A 15,967-nucleotide genomic window follows, 5' to 3' on the forward strand; every position below is an offset into this window, starting at 1 on the left:
CACTGTGTGCTGCTCTTGTTGACCTCTATCAGACCCTTGACCAAATTCTGCAAGCAACTGATGGAATATGAAAAGGCAAGCCTGTGTTTCATGTAGATGGTATGATTGACAGATGGGGCTGCCTAGTGAAGCATGAAGTGAAAATGTATCAAAATAATAAGGTTTCCTATATATCTTTGCACTCAACAAAACCAAATAATGTGACCATCAGTGGTAACTGAATGTCATCAAATGAGTATGCCTTACAGGCTATCATTGTTATACAGCAGGCATCAATTTTATTGAGAAGTTTTACCTGGTGTCAAAAATGTATATCATAGTGATCTCCAGCCTTGAAAACCAATGTTTCTGATAACAAGAGGCTCCCAATTCCAGACTACAAATTGAGAAATACCTCCTGATTACGTTTCAAGAGCTGAAAATATAGCACATCTCGCTAGTAACATAGACAACCAAAACATGGACAGTTCTAAAGAGAATTCAAACCATTGCACTAACTGTAAATATAATTCATAAACAATATTTAAAAGCAATTGTACATAATTATGAAGGTCAACATTTAATAAAGTGAGGGTTCTGTACTAATTATGAATTTACTGTATGAAAATAAGTGAATATCACAAAGGTTATATTAAGTATAATCATTCATATAATGGCTATGAAGTAAGTTCTCAAACCAGACAAATCTCCAGCATAACCAAAGGTATGCTTGTTTCTCTACTTTAAATGTAATTAATAGCAGGGCTTTATAGTTCCATACAGAAACATGGCAACCATGGAAAAAGTTGTAATAGCCCTCCCTAGTTATGCATCTGTAACATTCTTGGATTCATCATGACTATTGATATTTCAGAATAACAATTCTGGACAATTATCTCTGAATCTTCACACAGTGAACAATTACATATGGTAGTTGATCCTTTGCCTAAACAAAACAACTGAGGACACTGATATAATCTCCAAACCATTACACTTAATTGGCTAATTTATAAGCTATCAGTTTCTTCCAAACCCCTCAGAGGAGACAACTTAAAACTCCTTCAACCCAGTAACAGCATAAATTTGACCAGAATTCCCCTACCTAATAGCAGCAGCAGTCCAGACAGTTATAGAGTCTAGATACTTCTCTCTGACCTGAGATTAGTCCTGTTTCTTCTTGAATGGTTTAAATAGGAACAAATTTCTGGCTGACTTTATGTTCAAAGTACAGATTTTGTTGTGCAATGACAAAAATGCGTAACAAAAGGCCATGCTCTAAAACAGAAAAAACCCACTTCATTTTAATTGTTAAGAGTACTTTTTAAAGCTACTTTTATATGTCATAATAATTATAGCAACTCCTTTTAAAGAAAGTCAGAACTGTCCTATTTAACCAGAATGTTTCCATTTGGATTAGTTAATAGTGTTTTTAAGTCTTGAGGGTTTTTAACTGTTATTATTTGTTTGTTAGCCTCTGATACCAAAACAGCCCCAGGTATTACACAGACAATTCTTATTGGGAACAGTTGTGATTTTTAGAAATGTGTTATTACAAAATATAAAGCTTACATACTGAGTACTGGAGAGACTGAGTGTTTGCTATGCATTTTCTATTTTTATACACTTTTTCTCATTTATCCGATTTAGCCTCTATCCCAGAATTTATCCCTATATCAAAACTTAATTCTGAGTTCTCTATCTTCTATGCCACACAGTTCCAGCTGGCTCTAACTAACTCCCAGCTGGCTTTTATCTTTCCTCCAGGGTTCTTCTTTCCTTTTTATTTGGCAGCAACTTTATCAATTCTATTGTAATTTCTCTCTCTGTGTGTGTGTGTGTGTGTGTGTGCGCGCACGCATGCGCCTTCAAGTCAGTTGGGTTCCTGGCAACTGCCTGGATTAGTGCCTGCAGTTTTCCTGGCAAGTTTTTCAATAGTGGTCTGTCATTGCCTGCTTCCTAGGGCTGCCAAACAATGAACTGGTCCAAGGTCAGTCAGCTTGTCTCATGCCTAAGGCAGGACTAGAACTCAGTGTCCCAGTTTCTAGTCTGATGACTTACCAACTCATTCTATTCTTCATCCCTGGATTCTTATTCATCTATTTCCATTGCATTGTTATTTATGCAGATAACTCAGACACATTCTACCAGTCTCAGTTGATGTGAGCCACTCCTGCTTTCTCTCTCTCTCTCTCTCTCCTGAAAATGGCTACTGTTGTGGGTCTTAGCCAGCTCTCATATTCACTCCTGTAACCCCAGCTGTGCTCACTTGATGGTGAATTGGTGGGCCTTCATGGGCCTTTGTGGGAAACAGCTTATCCTGTTTTCCCTGCCATTTGACTACATCCTCAGCTTCATCTCCTCTTGGGGCACATCCTGTTGCTGTTTTGCTTCTTGTCTCTCCCCAGCTCTCCTTCCTGTTTTTTCTAACCAGCTATCACCATTCTGCCATACTTTGAATCTCAACTGCTGACAGTTCCCCTATTTTAAGGTAGTCAGGAACCTGCTTTAAATGATCCACTCCCTCCGCTTACCTATGCCCATGAACAAACTCATCCCCCAGCTTCCTTGAGTGGGAGTTGAAGTCCACACACCTTCAACCATTGAACTATATCTGAATCACTGAACTATATATTTCAAAGATACTGAAACACTGAGGAACAACAGATGATTGGAAAAGGACTGATGTATTTCTCTCTTCAAAAAAGGAAGACACTGATCCAGGAAAGTAGAGACCTATCAGCCTGACATTCAATATCTGAGAAGATTCTGGAAAAGACAATCAAGCAATGAATCTGCAAGCACCCAAAGACAAACCAAGACAGAAGCCAACATAGGTTTGTCAAAATCAGATCATGCTAGACAAATCTTACTGCAAATCTTATTTTGACAATTTGACAAAATTAGTGGATCAGACAAATGCTGTGGATATAATTTACTTGTATTTCAGAACCACATTTGATAAAGTAGACTATAACCTACTACTTGATATAATAGATAAATGTGGGTTAGACAGCATCACCACTGGCTGACCAACTGCACTCAGCATGTAGTCCTTAATGGAACTGATCTACATGGAAGGAAACATGCAGTGGTGTTCCCCAAGGCTCTTTCTTAGGCCCAGTATTTTCAATACCCTCATCAATGATTTAGGTGATAGAAGACAAATTTGTAGATGACACCAAGTTGGCAGAAATAGCCAATGCTCCAGAAAATAGGCTTTTCTATTGGAGGGTTTTAAGAAGAGATTGGACAACAATTTGTCTGAAATGTTATAGGGTTCCCTGCTTGAGCAGGGAGATAGAGTAGAAGACCTTCAAGGTAGAGACTTTGTTATTGCTATCTTGTAGTTGCCCAGGTTGAGACAAACTGCTGTGGCTGGAAAACTGCAGAGAGTAATCTTAACTCTTGAGCTGCCATCCAGAACTAAGCCATGGGATGTAACTGATATTGAGTTCCCTGTCATACTCATGACAAACTCACAAAGTTCACATGACTGAGAGAAAATGTCATTCCATATAGAAAGGCATTCAAGTGTTTAGGAAAATTATATTGGGCCCTCATAAGAAAAGAATCCAACCTTAGTTGTTAAATTTTCATTAGATTTTTACCTAATATGTTTAAAAAAAATGGCTGCAACTTTAGATCACGGGTGGCAAATGATTCTGCCATCCATAATATACTCTGCAAAATCTGTTTTTATGAAAATATGCCACACTTCTAGTAATATTAGATTATTGGTGGATATTCTGTCAATTGTATGTGAGAGTCTTGTAGTCTTCTTAGTTGCAAAAATTGCTACTCATGTGGCAGGAGGTTCTTATTTCAACATATCATTGGAAAACTATTTTCTTCGTCTTTTATTTCCTAAATTTAGATAAAATATTTACTTAGTCCTTGTGCTCAAGTTATTATAAATGCAATTAATTCTCTGCCAATTAAGATGTAGTTAATTTAATTTTCAAGCTAACTTGTTTATTAGATAATTTAGTATTCGTGTTATACAGGTGGTAGAAACTAAACACAAGATGTTATTGTATGGAGACAGTATTTGAGACCTTATTAATTATTATCAAAGCTTTTTGCTTAATCTGGAAGCTGTACAGCAATAATGGAAAATTTTCCATGCATATTATTAATTGGAATACTATATATCTAAAAATTTTGCAAAGTAGTCATAAGGTTTCTATGGAAATATATACAAGCAGTATTCGTTTATCTCTTGGATTCCTTATATATTTGAAAATACTTATTCCATGAAAATATATAAATTTGATAATAGATATGAATATTTTAATTAATTAATAATAATGATTGATGGATACCCATGAGTGTTTGGGAAAGAAAAAATAAGATTCTAAAAATGAATAGTATGTCTATAATTTAAACAGGTCGTTTATGGTCTAGTTAGATATTTTAGACAAACTGAGAACTTAAAGATTATATGTCTAAAAAAAGATCAGACCCTAAAATTCACTTTCACAAAGGTGCAATTCCCAAATGAATTTGGTGGTTTGATTTTCCAAGTTTTCAATTGAATCATAGGGCATATTTATTAAGTCCTGTTTTGATTGGAATGAAAATGAGATAGAATACATACCACTCTGGGCACAATTAGAGAGTTTTTATTTAGATCCTTTGAAATCTTGGCAAGCACTTGATTCTAATTATTGCTGGAATTTTATTGTATTTCCATTCTTAAAATCCATGATATTGGCTGTAACTGTGAAGGAAATTAAATTTTATCTTGATCTTGTAAGTAATTAACTCTTAAGAGTTAATCCTTATTTAAAAATGAGCAGTAAATGTTTTTTTTCTAAGCAATTTGGGCCTAAAATGAGATTATTACACTAAAGCAGTTCGCTGTTAATTATACCTTTACAACTTTTGAGAGGTTACAAAAAATATAACCTGCCTAAAACAGTTGAATGACAATGTTAATTAAAATATTTGTTTCGTTTTAATTTTAGATCTGATGGAAGCACTGGTAGTATGGAAAGGCACTTCATGCATATTGAAATATTTTTAGAAGCTGAGATGACAGTTAAGTTTTATTGACAATCAAAAGAATTTTCTAAATGATTAAAAACTGCAAACTGATCATATGCAAGGAATTCGGAATAGAGAATTGGCATTTCCAATGTTAACAATCAAGAGTCTTAGGTTTAAAAACAATTAAGTATGGTTCTTATGATTAAGATTAAATTAATTGATCCAAAATAATATTTAATTAGTAATATTCTCCTGGACCCTTCAATAATTGTTTTTAAAAGATTCATTATCTTGAAGAAAACCCCACCTCCCCAGCTCATTACTTACTAACAACAACAAAAAAACATTTTACAACCCTCGCACAAGTGCCAGCTATCTAGTGAGCATGTGGGTCAATTTCTTGAATTCTCCTTACATCTGGAGAATTCCTCAGGCATCAGGCCTGACTGGACTCCAAAACCATAGCTGGGTGAGAGCTGCCACTTCAGAGGAGCTCTTCAATCCACCTTTTCTCCAGAGGAAGTCCTGGAAAAATTGCACAGCATAATTCACAGGTAAGTCTGTTATTTTGTATTTTATGTAGTTTTTTAAAAAAAATATTTTTTTCCTTTTGTAAAGCAATAAATATTAAACTTTAAAATTTGAAACTTTAAAATGTTAAAATTATAAACCAAACACACAGCTCTTGAGCTTCATGCATCTCCATTTGCAGCCAACAGCACCCTCCCAGAATATAAGGGACCAAATATGGGGTAATCTGGTTTTGCTTTTGGAGTTGGTAAAGTGAGAAACTGGATGCCTTACCAGGTTTTTTTTTTAACCAGGAAATTTTCATACATAGGAGAATATTGAAGGGTAGCAGGCCAACTGAAGATTCTTGTTTATCCTAGTCAAAAAAATAGTAATTATTTTTGAAGATAGGTGTGCTTGAGCTACAACTCTTCACCTGCAACAAATTTCTGCCCCAAGTATCTGTTATGTTGCAGTCCCATTTTTGCCTGAAAATAATGGAATGAAACCTTTTCTAAACAAGCTGTTACTGTAGTACTTTAATTCTTTCCAATTATTGCTTTTTATTATATACCTCAGAACCAGGTCTGTCACCAAGATCATGAAGTTCCTCAACCTCCCGCATGCCAGCAGTGTAATTGCTGCATCCTTATATAACTATAAACTAGCATTTTAAATTATGATTTGTGAAGTATGTCATATCCAGCTGAAATAAAACCAAGCATATTATACCTGAGCACATAACATATGTATTACATATGACATAGTATATCACATATATCACATATGTTATAAAGAGCTAGTTTGCTGTAGTGGTTAAGGTGCTGACCTTGAAACCAGGAATCTGTGAGTTCAATCCAGTCTTAGACATCAAAGTCTGCAGGATGACTTTGGACCAATGGACTCTCTCTCAACCCAACTCACCTAGCTGGATTGTTTTTGTGGGGAAACTAGCAGCAGGAAGGAGTTAATTGCCTTGAGTTGCCTATAAAATAATAAAGGTAAGCTAAAACCTAATAAAATGTAATATATAACATATATATTAACACATAACATATGATATCTGAGCACACTGAGAAGGGAAATGGGATTCCTGCAAACCTTTTAGTGAGTTGACCAGTGTACTAATATGCAACATCAAAATCCACAATGCTCTGTGTTTCATCAGGCATAATTAGTCAAACTTTAGAAAAAGTAGAAATGCCTGAACATTTTACACTTGTGGGGAGACTTATCTAAACACAAGGCATGTAAAACATGGGCCTATAGTGTTCATCTGAACACTATACAGAAGCCTGATGATGGCAGATGAGATTCTGCTGAAACGTCGCTACAACTTTAAAAACACAACTACTATGACGTGGGAAAATACCCGAACAAAGCCGAATGCCATATATATATATATATATATATATATAAAAGAAAACCTAAACAATTTCCTAACACACCTAAACAGCACACACCCCAAAATCAAATTCACCATGGAAACGGAAACAAACAAACAACTACCATTCCTAGATGTACCAATCTACAAAAAAACAGATGGCACACTAGGACACACCATATACCAGAAGAAAATACACACCAACCACTACCTCAACGCCCAATCCCACCACCACCCAGCACAGATAAACTCTGTGGCCAAAACACTAATCACCAGAAGCAAACACCTGGCAGACAAGACACACATAAAGACTGAACTATGCACCCTGACTAAAGTACTGACAGCCAACGGCTTCCACAAAAGCAAAATCACTGGCTTGATCCACAAAAACACACTGAGACATAATAGAGACCCAGAAGATGAACAGACCAATGGAACAGCTGTCCTGCCCTACATAAGAAGTACTACAGACAAAATCAGTAAGATACTACACAGGCTTCACATCAAGACTGCCTTCAAAACAGACAGAAAAATAGCAGCCATCCTTAGAAACCCCAAAGATAAAATTGACCTGGAAAACCAAGGCATATATATAGTCCCTGGTGCATCATGCCCAGCCACATACATTGGACAGACCCAGAGAAGAATAAGTACCCACCTGGATGAACACAAAAATGCAGTAAAAAAAACTGGAACACACTTCCTCACTAGTCCAACACATGAAAGCCACAGGTCATAGCATCAACTTCAATGGCACCAAAACCCTAGCCACTATAGAAAACCCCAGCTACAGAATTATCAGAGAAGCCATAGAGATTGAAAAAAGACCTGAAAACATGAATAGAAGAGATGATTCCACCAGATTGTCAATTATTTGGAAGCCTGCACTCACATACAAAAAAAAAAAAAAACCTCCACAACACAAGCCAGGCAAACACCTGGGCACAAACAGATCCCCACTGATACCTCCAGCTCAAACACACCCCAACCAGGCACCCAGATGAAACCTAGCTTCCTAACAAATGATAGCCATCCATTTACTCAAAGCCAAGCTGCACTAAAAGCCTCCAATACAGGAACACAATGTTGCCAGCCAACCAAGACAAAAAAAATGCTACAAAACAGACAGAAGATATTAGAAACACCAATCAAGCAGAGCACAGCAAACTCCAAGACCAATAAACACAGACCAACACTCCCAACCAATCAGCATGAAGAAAAAACCATTCTGGCACAGCAGTAGGCTAGCCCCAAATTTAAAACTGAAACAACTGTAAAAGTCTGACTCACAGACGAACACAATACAGAAGCCTGATGATGGCAGATGAGATTCGGCTGAAACGTTGCTACAACTTTAAAAGCACAACTATAATGACATTGGAAAATACCCAAACAAAGCTGAATACCATACATGTAAGTACCTGCGAAAATTTAAGAAAACAAATATCAGACCTCTACGGGGAGGAAATAAACAGCCAGACCAAAACCTATGAGAAGCTGGAAGTTAAAAGAGCAGGAATACTATGTGACCTCAAATTCCTATGCAGCTGCAAAGACAACAATGCAACACCAACCTGCTTCAAATTAACATTTCATCACAGCACAGCAGCTACTAAACATACCCTGAAAAGAACTGAAATGGCTCTACTCAGGAACGAGCTCCACAGAAAGAGATTCCAACTCGATCAATTAAACAAAGATTTCCTAATTCTACACCTGAAATTGAGTAACAAAATCCACCCTCTACTTTGGGACAAGATAAAACAACTTACAACTTGGAGAGCTGAAACTGAAACCACTTACAAAAATGACAAACTCTTGAAGAAACTAAAGAAATTAGAACATGACAAGAAAGCCCCCAACAACTCACAACAACATCTGAAACAATTAGTATATAACGTTTCCAACAGAGAACTCACCAAAACAGAAACAGATGTCCTAACCAAAGGATTCAATTATGCTATAGCACCCCCAAAAATCCCCACAGAATCCATCATATGTGCAGCAGAATCCAGCCTAACTAAATTAAATACAGATGAAGCTGATAGACTAAGACACCAAGTTACTAACATCCTATGCACAAGCAAACCACCCAAAAGCAACTTGCACAAAGAACTAAAAGCCCTGCAAGCCCTAAAAAAGGATAGCAGCATAATCATACTTCCAGCAGACAAAGGTAATGCCACAGTAGTAATGGATAGAAAAGACTACGAAACAAAATTGACAGACCTACTCCAAGACTCCAAATACAAACCCATAAACATGGGCCCAACCACATATCTGGAAAAAATAACCAAGAAAAAAATTATAACCAGCCACATGAGCAAAGAGATCCAACTAAAAGCCTCCAATACAAGAACACAATGTTGCCAGCCAATCAAGACAAAAAAAAAGCCACAAAACAGACAGAAGATATTAGAAACACCAATCAAGCAGAACACAGCAAACTCCAAGACCAATAAACACAGACCAAGACTCCCAACCAATCAGCATGAAGAAAAAACCATTCTGGCACAGCAGTAGGCTCACCCCAAATTTAAAACTGAAACGGCTGTGAAAGTCTGACTCATAGACGAACACTATACAGAAGCCTGATGATGGCAGATGAGATTCTGCCGAAACGTTGCTACAACTTTAAAAGCACAACTATAATGACGTGGGAAAATATCCGAACAAAGCTGAATACCATACATGTAAGTACCCACGAAAACTTAAAAACACACACACACATTATATACATACATACATACATACATACATACATACATACATACATACACACACACACATATATATATATATATATATATATATATATATAGAGAGAGAGAGAGAGAGAGAGAGAGAGAGAGAGAGAAGTTATTCAGTTGTAGGGTCAGGCCCAGACCTATCATCAGGCAAGGCAAAATTTTATGATCCCATTAAGTGGCAGCCACTTGTCAATTATTTAGTTTTGTTCTTTACCAGCATAATGGTGGAAATGGGACTGGCATAGGAATTAGGCTTTGAGCCATCACTAAATGGTACTATGATCTTGGCTCACGTCTTAAGTTACCCACGCTAAATGCAGTACAAGCCAGTCATTTGTAAAACAGCAGAAAGCTTGTGGCGAGAAAAACTCCATCTGAAATTTTGACAAGTAGAACAAAAGCCTGCATTTTTATTTAGTACTATTAATCAAAATGTGACAGGCGCTCAGCAAGTGTTAATAGGTACAATACCATAAAAGTCAATTAGAGAAGCAGGGTAAATAGCTTATTATGGATCAAAAGTGAAAGAATGACATTTTCAAATAATCCTCATCTTTTTGTATTCCTCAACAAATTCACCCTATAACAGAACTTTGGACTAAAAAATTTTGGTTCACTTCTGTACAGGACAAAGAGAACTTGTATTCTCACAGTGAAGGATTCATGGTGAACTAGATGTCCCTGAAGGAGCAGGGATCACTGGCCAGATGGCATTTCTGGTCAATGAAATTTCTCCTGAAAAGGAGAGATTGTGAGATCACCCAGTTGTGCTCCAGGCAGTTGCTCCTCAGACTAGACTACAGAAATTGAGGCTTTGTCAGTTCATGAGTTGAGTGGCTGGGAATTGAGGGATTTCAATGAAACTCATAACCATAATGCAGCCTGTATAGTCATATAATTTTCACAAGCCTCATTTCTTAATCACTTTTTATGCAACTTTTGGATAGAAATAATTCTATTTGATCAGTTATTACTCTTGCTGGTTTACAGAGGAACAAAGGAAAAGATTTTAAAACCTTTGGCAAAAAGCTTAATAATGAATTGATGTAAGACAGTTTAAAATGGAAAAATGGTTATTTTGAAAGATTAGTTTTTTTAGTGAATTTTTTCCCCATTTTGTGACACTTTTCTTTGTTTCCCATTAAAGAGTACAACAATCGGTGGACTTTACAAAACAAAAGATAAAGATAATAAGAGTCTAACTTTGATGTTGATTGTAACTATGGAGTTCCACTTGAGTTGAAATTTTTAAGGGCAAGATAAAAGAGAGAAAGAAAAATGCCCTTGTTTGAGATGTTTTTGTTGTTGTTGGATTATAATACTATAATGGTAACCACTAGAAAGTGGCAACTATGGAGGGCAGGGGAGAGAGTTGCTACTGGAGCAAGATGAATTATACTAGATTTGCTTCAGAAAATGTTTGTGCAACTGGCCTGTTAGGTAGCTGAAGCATTTGATACTAATTAACAGCTTTTGAAAAAAATGAATGAGAGACTTGTGAAGGTGAAAGAGGAAATGAAAGAAAAAGACAGAAAACTCTGTAAAACAATTGTCTGAGGATGAAGAATTGGAAATAGAATTAGTTAATCTGACTTTATTGGAATTAAAAGGAAAGGAATTTTGTCTGCAGTGTAGAGCTATCCCAGAGGATTTTTGTGAAGATATTAGAGAAAAGATTAGTATTTTTTTTTTATTGGGAGAGGGGAATACAAAAGTAGAAAGGGATAAAGTATGTAGAATAAATACAAAATTTGAAAGAATAAGAAATGTTTTAGGGAATCTTTTGGTATTCTCTGGTGCAATCTCCACCTTTGTCAGGAAGAAATATTCTAAGAAATATTCTAGGAAATATTAAGAAGGCAAAATATTATATTTTTCTTAAAGAAGAAACATGGTTCTAAAGACATAAACTCAAAACCTCAGCTCCCTGCCCGCCCCAGCAGATATTTTGGTGCCAACCTATCTACAAGACAAAAGGCTGGGGCAGCTTATCTACAAAACAAAAGACCTTCACCCCCCAGGGCATAAAAGGATTAACCTTCTACCCATCTCATCACATAGCACCTGGGAAGATTGAATCACCCAGAAAAGTTAAAACAAGCCTTGGACTCAAGACAACCTACAAAGTTACCCCTGCATGGCACCATGGGAGTCTGACAACCAACCAGAATATATTTCTTTCACAGGAACAGGAAGCAAGTTCAAAGCCCAAGAAAGGGTGTAAATCTCTCTCTCTCTCTCACCCATGTGCTCAATTGCCCAGGACCTCAAACCATGTGGTCTTGTCCATCATTAAATCATCTTTCCAAACAGCCCCCATGTTTCCAGTGTCTTTCTCCCCACTTGGAACTGAATCCAGATGGACATTTTTTTCCAACAAAGACAAAGGGTCAAGTTGTGCAGCAGCATTTTAAGACAAGAGGATTGAAGATTGTAGAGATATAATTCCTGTTAAAGAAATTTTTATTAGAACTTTGAGTACGAAAAAAGAGTATAGTTTTGTGACTGAGAGATTCAGTCAGAAAAAGACCACATTTCAATGGGACAAATTGGGAAGCATGAAATTTATTTTTAAATGGCAGAGATTTCATATGAATCCTATTCAGAAGGCAATGGAATTTCTAGAAAAAAAATCACAGTGGAATTAAAGGAGATTCAAATGGTGGTGTCAAAGGAAACTATATAAAAAATCCTTGAGGTGCAACAGGAAACTAAAAGGGATAATACTAAACTAGCTGTTACTGGTATTGATTTTTTTCTAAAATTTTGACTTGATTACTTAATGTGGAATATAAATGGAGCAAATGCTCCTGAAAACAGAAACAAAATAATTACATGGAAAAAATAAAACAATATAATTTTCTTATAAGAGACACATATTAAGGGGGGAAAGAACATAAATGTTTGATTTATTTAAAAAGTGGGCAAATGATTTGTTTCAGCAGGCCCTAAAAGGAAAATAAATCGATTTATTTTGTATATGAATCCTCAACTAAAATAAGACTTTGTAATGAGTGATGAGCATGATAGATATTTTTGGGATGGAAGTTAATTTGCTGTAAGACTTTTGATACTGGAAATGTATGTGTCAAATGAGGGCAAAGTATTATTTTATGAACAACTTATGGAGAGATTAATAGGTTTCTCTTATGAAAACTGGTGTTTAATGGGGGATTGTTTAATGATCTCCCCACAGCTGGACAGAACTTCTGAGAAAAGTATTAAAATCACTCAAAGGAAATTACCAAATTTTTATTTGATTTGATGGACAATTTAAGGCTGGTTGATGTCTGGAGACAGAAAAATGATAACACAAGAAAGAATACCTATTTTTCTGAAAGGCATAAATACTTTTCAAGAATTTGAATTTCAAAGAGCTTGCCTGCTAAGGGCTCTAAAACAGAGATATTACCAAAGATTTTTCAGAACATGATCCTCTGAGTTTGGTTTATAAAAGAAAATCTAATTATTTTAGATGGAGACTGAATAAAATGTTGCTATAGAAGAAGCAATAGTGGAGACTTGTAAAAAAAAGAAAAGAAACAATACTTTACTACTGATTTTGTACAGCCATCCCAAATTTCACCACATCAAAAAAATAAAAACTCATTGCTATCCACTTTAATCACAGAACCATATTTCCTATAGCCCTGGAAGGCTACTCAACTCCCTTAAAAAAAAAAGTCTTCTGGAGGGAAAAACATGGCATCAAAGTTCGCAGAGTGTGCAGTCCCATTGAACAGATATATCAAATAGCAAGGATGTGGCCAAAGTAAACTCACCATGAGATTTGACAGAGTGTTGCCCATTCTTGGATGACATGGATCATCTAAAAGTGGCCTTTAACATCCAGTGTCATCTTGCCACACTCTTTCACTTTCTCATTTCCCATTAAACCCATTTATCAACACAATTTGTTTTGTAGTGGATAGTGAGGAGTAAATATTTCCTTTCCCCTGTGATATGACACCGAATGTAAAAAGTTCACTGCAGCACTTTTTAGAAGACCTCTGTTGAGTTAGAACTCTATGACTCAGCTGCAGTTACCTAATGTTAGCACATAAGATTTATCTGGTGAGAATGCTGCTTTGACTTGTAATAACAATGTATAGCGCTATTGATTTGCATGGTATAAAAATGATGCATCACTTTCCCATCTAGAACTCTGAACAAACTTTTTACATTGCTGTTTGGTCAGTTGTATAAATGGTTGCAGTTAATCGATGCTGTAAAAGTTTCCTTATACAGCCCTGATATTCAGATTTTCTATCAGGGAAAGTGGCTTGAGTCTGACATTTTAAATACTGTAGCTTTATTTAATGATATAATTCAGGCTTTGGGAATTCCCATTGGTGAAAAAATATGTAGTGTGCTAAACAAAAGTCATGCTCACAGTACTTATTTTCTGGAGGAGAAGGTAAAGAAGCAAGATATTCATCAACACAAATATCTTTAGAAAGTTTTGTTAGAGATCTAGATTTATGGTACATCTGCATTAGCATCTAATATTTATTAATATTTATAGGAACTTTATGTACTGGTGGAGCTGTATATTAAACTTCAACTGTCTTGGTTTATGTACTGGTGGAGCTGTATACTAAACTTTTTCAACTGCCTTGGTTTTAAAGCCACATGAAAATGCTGCAAAGACCCAATCCTTGGGATAAGTAATTTTAACCACTAATAATACGGCTCTTTGAAATACTACTGAACTTATCAGAATGATAAATATCATTTTCTTTCCAATTTTCTGATTTAAATGATTGGCTTGCCAGTTTTTGAAGTCATGCCTTTTATAATAGCAGACACTATAGATAATTTGCAGACACTATATATAAAGCTACATTTTACAAATCAGTTTTCAGAAGAAAAGTTCTTCTCAAAAAGCTTTGAAAGTAACAGCCAGCAAGCAAATAATATAGAATGTGTAGGCAGGATAATCGTAGATATAATTGGAAATGAATTTATAGAACTGAGCTGGCTTTGTCTGCAAGGCCTTATCCAATACTACTCCATCTTGATGCCCACATATTTAGCAGCAGTATCTGCAACAGAATACTGATATGGGCAACTGTTCTCACAGATGGTTAACTGTTAACAACTGTTGCCAGTTACATAGTGCATTTACATGTGAGAAACTACCCAGACATAAATCTTCTTTTGCAAATGTTCTTCCTGAGGTAAGACCTGTGGGATACGCAGCAATAGATGTAGTGCTAAAAGCCATAACACTGTTCACTTATTGCATCTGGCATTGTTCTTTTTTTACTTGCATCTGGCCACCACATATTGTAGACATGCCCAATCAATTTCTTTAGCCTGCTACGTCCCATGATGTTGCCTTTTGTAATGGAGTCCATGCTTGATATGGTAGATTGGCCTCTGCGTCTCCCACAAATAGGAGTCCTGAAGGCCTTCTCCACAATTTCTAGTGCAACAATCTCCAATGGTCTTGAGGGGAGGGCTAAATCTGGAGGTCATCCATCAAAACCATTTGCTGATCACTGTGATATAGGCTAGAAGAGAGGCTGAAGAGGCAGGAGAGACATTGGCAGTAGACATAACTCATATTAGCATTTTTTCCCCTGCTAATTCAAGGACATAGTGTTCTAATTAAGCCATGGGGAAAGGTTTAAGAGATAAAAGGCTTAAGTAGCATTATTTTTAGAATACGCTGTTATTTTTAGATATATTTGATATGTTAATATTGGAATCATAATTTATACATAAGTATTATAGCTTCTGTAGGTTCACATTTTACACTAACTGATGGTTTGGGTTGAGCACGGTTTAATAAACAAGCCATATAATTGAGTTTATGTATACACTATGGTTTATAAAGACAATGGCTGGGTTCACACAATATGCTGAGCAAAAGCTAAGCAAACCATCTATTGTGTGAACTGTTCTGAATTAAGGCAGTTGGTATGAAATCTGACCACTCGGAAGAAAGTTTTTTTTCCCCAGCCAATTTCGCCTTGTTAATCTGGGATATTCATTCCCATACAATATGATGAGAATGATTAATTTTCATGGTTTTAAAAGGGGATTAGATAAATTTATAGAGGGCAAACCTACTGAAAATGGTCCATATTGAGGACTCAGTGTTATGGCTGGACAGGGACAACATTCCTGCAGGGGAAAATGGCAGGAAAAGAATAAAGAGCTTCACTATTAAACTGCTACTATGAAGTTTGTAGAGATTCTCAGTCATCCAGGTCATGGTTGTCTGAAAGGTGCTTTTTCAGGAGGCAACTGGACTTTGTTTTTTTCTTTTGAAGATGTTTTGCTTCTCATCCAAGGAGCACTATTCAGGTGACCCTGAGGACACAGATAAACCTCCAAGTACTTCGAT

Source organism: Pseudonaja textilis, chromosome 1, assembly GCF_049901715.1.
Source record: "Pseudonaja textilis isolate UNSWEBS1 chromosome 1, rPseTex1.2, whole genome shotgun sequence".
NCBI classification, from domain to species: Eukaryota; Metazoa; Chordata; class Lepidosauria; order Squamata; family Elapidae; genus Pseudonaja; species Pseudonaja textilis.